The sequence below is a fragment of the Bos indicus x Bos taurus genome, chromosome 5 (genome assembly GCF_003369695.1).
Source record: "Bos indicus x Bos taurus breed Angus x Brahman F1 hybrid chromosome 5, Bos_hybrid_MaternalHap_v2.0, whole genome shotgun sequence".
Taxonomy (NCBI): domain Eukaryota; kingdom Metazoa; phylum Chordata; class Mammalia; order Artiodactyla; family Bovidae; genus Bos; species Bos indicus x Bos taurus.
In genome coordinates, this window is record NC_040080.1 from 49,229,865 (window position 1) to 49,234,773 (window position 4,909).

The following is a 4,909-nucleotide window of genomic DNA, read 5'->3' on the forward strand; positions in this document are numbered from 1 at the left end:
GCTGCTGCTGCTAAATTGCTTCAGTCGCGTCCGACTCCATGCGACCCCATAGACGGCAGCCCACCAGGCTCCCCCGTCCCTGGGATTCTCCAGGCAAGAACACTGGAGTGGGTTGCCATTTCCTTCTCCAATGCATCAAAGTGAAAAGTGAAAGTGAAGTTGCTCAGTCATGTCCGACTCTTCTCGACCCCATGGACTGCAGGCTACGAGGCTCCTCCGTCTGGTTTGACGCAAATCAACAGATTTATAACATAATTTAAAGTGCTTGAGCCAGGTTTTCTGGCTTCTTAAAAATTCTCTCTCTGAGGAATAAATATCTACAGGATTTTTTTCCCCACTATAATTTGTTGTTATTTAGTGTCAGACTTTTGTGACCCCAATGGACTGTAGCCTGATAGGCACATTTGTTCATGGGATTTCCCGGGCAAGAATACTAGAGTGGGTTGCCATTTCCTTCTCCAGGGCATCTTCCCAACCCAGGGATTGAACCCTTGTCTCCTGCATTGCAGGCAGTTCCCTTACACTGAGTTACCGGGGAAGCTCTTTCCACAACTACTACCACAATCAAAAATAGTCAGATCCTGATCCCATAGTGGTGTTTTCATAGGGTGCAGTAATATTATGATTACTACATGGTCTACATGGTAGACAAAGAATGCTGACACTCTTTCTTACACTTTTTGAAGGTGCAAGTGCTTTGGAAATAAGTGGCTTTTCCAAAGGAAGAAGCACTGTTTTACTCGCATGGTGTATGTATATGTGGTGGGAGTAGGGTGTATTGGTTTGGGGAAGGAGCTGCCTTCTTTTTTACATAAGAAATCAAAAGAATAGCTTCTGACTTCCAGTCACTCCCCAGTCACTCCTCAGTCAGTTTTGATCCAGACAAATGTTCTCTCCAACTTTAAAAATGTCTTTCTTAAGACTGGCTAGATCAAGTTACAGATATGCAAAACTGCCAAGAATGCTAGGACTAGGTTTGTGTAGTCCAATTTAGATCTGCTTGTAAAAGGGGGAATAGGATTCCCCCAAACGTCAGGCTCCGTAGATTTAAAGATATCTCTAAGGCCAAGGAAACTAACTTTCCACCCCTAAAACTCAGATGGGTCCCTTATCACCTGCTTTAAGCATGTGGGGTTAAGAGACTTAGATGGGCTCTTTTTATGAAGTATTTGATATCATATTGTAGATTTTGGTTTCCTAAACCAATGGCACAGAGGGATGCATATCTTTCTGGCACCATACCTGCAGTTTGCACCAGCTGCCACAGGGGGAACAGGGAAACATATTTTATTACCTCGTCATATAAATAAGATTTAGGCTTCCCTGGTGGCTCAGTGGTAAAGAATCTGCCTGCCGATGCAGGAGATGTGGGTTTGATCCCTGGGTGGGGAATATTGCCTGGAGTAGGAATGGCAGCCCACTCTAGTATTCTTGTCTGGGAAATCCCATGAACAAAGGTGCCTGGTGGACTGTAGTCCATGGGGTCAAAAAAGGGTTGGACACAATGACTAAACGACAATAAAGGATAAATTAAAACCTAAAGCTTAAATAACCTTACCTTATAGATTTAAATTCAAAAATATCAACATCAACATTTCTTTGGTTAAACTCCACAGATTATTCCCTGCTGCCGCTGTCTGCTGCCAAGTCGCTTCAGTCGTGTCCGACTCTGCTACCCCATAGATGGCAGCCCATCAGACTCCCCCGTCCCTGGGATTCTCCAGGCAAGAACGCTGGAGTGGGTTGCCATTTCCTTCTCCAAGATTATTGGAGATTATTCCCGCCCCCTCACCCAATTTCTGATTCTACTCAGTCTCAAATAGAGGTGGTATACTGCCAAGACTGAGCAAAGTCAGGCTCCTTCAGCAGTTTTAGCCTAGGTGATCAGCCACTGAAATTCGTGTAGCTTCTTAAAATCTGAGGAATGGAATTAGTTCAGCCACACACATGTTCTTCTTTTTTAAGTCCATACAGCACACAAAATTATCCCAGTTCTAGTCCCATACCCACTACATTTTGAAAACAAGCCATTCTGCAGCCCTTAGAAAAGTTAAACCGAATACTTGGAACTTGTCATTGTTCTTCAGTTGTCCAGTCATCCCACTCTTTGCAACTCCATGGACTGCAGCATCCCAGGCCTCCCTGTCCCTCAACATCTCCTGGAGGTTGCTCAAGTTCATGTTCATTGCATGCATGTTCCAAACACCAGTGCTTACTCTTTTATACCCATGTAACGGTTTCCAAAGTTCAAAGCAGGAAATCAGTGGTATCCAAGAAAAGGCAGGCAGCCTCTCAGAATGGCCATCAAATAAACCATCCTCAGAATCAGTAGCTTAAGACAATAAACAACATTTAATTCTTGAGCCTGAGGGGCAAAGATTTAGGCTGAATTCTAGTATATGTCTAACATGCAAACTCAGAATCAAGGAGCAGAAAACAGCTTTTTCTCTTTTTCCTAGGATGATTGAACTATGAAGTCTCTCTGCAAAGGGCATGGTTACAAGAGGAGTGAAGAACTGGGGCCAGTAACATAATCATTAGAGATAAAATGACACAATTTAAAATTATACAGTTGTAACTAGGGACACTTCAGGGGCTCATTAACCACAAGTGGTTAGTGGCTCCCATACTGGGCCATCCAGTGCTAGTCACTGGCCTCCTTGCAGTTCCTCACACTTACCAGGGATTTTCTTGCCTCTGGGACTTTGTACTTGACGTTCCCTCTGAGTGAAACATTCTTCCAAACATGCACATGGGTCACTCCCTCATTTCCTTTGGTTCAAATGTCACCTTTTCAATGACAATTTTCCTGTCTACTGTATTTAAAGTTCCTGCTGCTATCCCTGAGCACTTTCTAGCTATATTCCTTGCCATATTTTTATGGTATTTGTTGTTATCTGGTATATTTTATATTTAATTACTTGTTTATTGTCCATCTTTCTTTGATATAATGTAAGCTCCATTGTTGTGGTGGTTTGTTGTTTAGTCACTCAGTCGCCTCCAATTCTGGACTGCAGTGTGCCAGGCTTCCCTGTCCTTCACCATCTTCTGGACAAGTTTGTTCAGACTCATGTCCATTGAGTCGGTGATGCCATCCAACCATCTTGGCCTCTGTCACCTGCTTCTCCTTCTGTCACCTGCTTCTCCTTCTGCCCTCAATCTCTCCCAACATCAGAATCTTTTCCGGTGAACCAGCTCTTTGCATCAGGTGGCCAAAGTATTGGAGCTTCAGCATCAGTCCTTCCAATGAATATTCTCGGTTGATTTCCTTTAGGATGGACTGGTTTGATCTCCTTGTAGTCCAAAGACCTCTCAAGAGTCTTCTCCAGCACAACAATTTGTTAGCTTCAATTCTTTTCTTCTTTATGGTCCAGGTCTCACATCTGTACATGACTGCTGGATATTTGTTTTGCAAATATTTTCTCCTTATCTCTGGCTTGATGTATCATTTTGTCAGCAGTGTCTTTTCAAGATCAAAAGTTTTAATTTTAATGAAGTTGAATTTGTCAAATTTTTAGTGGTTCCTGATTTTTGTTCCTATCAAGATTGTAAAGGTTTTCTCCTGTATCTCCTTCTGTCAGTAACATAGTTTTAGCTTTCATATTTGTCTGGTCTGATACTTACACTGTTGTTGTTGTTCAGTTGCCAAATCGTGTCTGACTCTTCACTACCCTGTGGACTGCAGCATGCCAGTCTTCCCTGTCCTTCACCATCTCCCAGAGTTTGCCCAAACTCATGTCCATCGAGTCAGTGATGCCATCCAACCATCTCGTCCTCTGTTGCCCTCTTCTCCTTCTGCCTTCCATCTTTCCTAGCATCAGGGTCTTTTCCAATGAGTCAGCTGGCCAAAGTTGGCCAAAGTATTGGAGCTTCAGCTTCAGTATATGTTTACATACTTCTGAAATTAAATAATTATTCAAAAAGAATAGGCAGAATGGAAAGCCAGAATGAAATTATTTAGCTTTTATAAGACATCATCATTCCCTAGGCCCCAGGTTTGATGTGACATTTTAGGGAAAAGTGTCTCTCTCTTGTGATATGAAGACTTTCTTGATTTAGGTTTCTATTTGTCCTCAACAAGTGAGCAGAACCAATGGGACCTGCCAAATGTTCAGTAATTAGTTCCCTCAACTTCTCCTTCTGAGAAGGAAGGGAAATATTGTTAGTTGATTCCTGTCTAGGCTCTCCTACAAAACTGTATATGCCTCTGTTTTCACATGAGACTGAATTTTCAAAACTCATCAGTCCCCACTACGTTGCAAGCTGTTGAAATGTACGTTTGAGATGTAATTCAATAAGTGTCTTCTGAATGAAAGGAGGAATTCCTGGGTCTCTTTTAGTCCGCTGGTGAAAGGAGGCTACCAGGTAGTGTGTTATAGACAATATCCAATCCTTGCGAATTTGGGACCATTTTCCTTTAAAGCCATCTCAGTATCCCTAGGGTTTAGCAAAGCGCTTGGCTTGCAGTAGGGAAAGAATGGCAAAGAGCGAATGGAAAGGTAATCTGTACAAAAATCCCCCAAACCACCCTTTATGACTTCAAGCAGGGAAATTGAGAGACCTTCAGGTGTAACTTGTGGTGACAAATATTTTGGATACAATCCCAATTCCTCCTGGACAACACCGCCAACATAGCTGGTTAAGTCCCTTATTTCAAATCTTGTAGGCTTGCGTGAACCCACGCTTTTCTAACTGAAGGATGCCACGAAGACCGAAACCCGAAGTCTAGGGGATTTTTGCGACTCAGAATCGGCTCCCAGGGCTCTGGCCAGCCCCGGTTGCTTAGCAACGGGGTCGATTGCTCGGCGATCGATTTGACCGGTCCGGACTGAGACGCGGCGCTCCAGGCCTAGCCTCTCACGGCCCGCCCCCTCCGGCCAGGGTCCTCGCCGCGCGCAAGCGCGGGAGT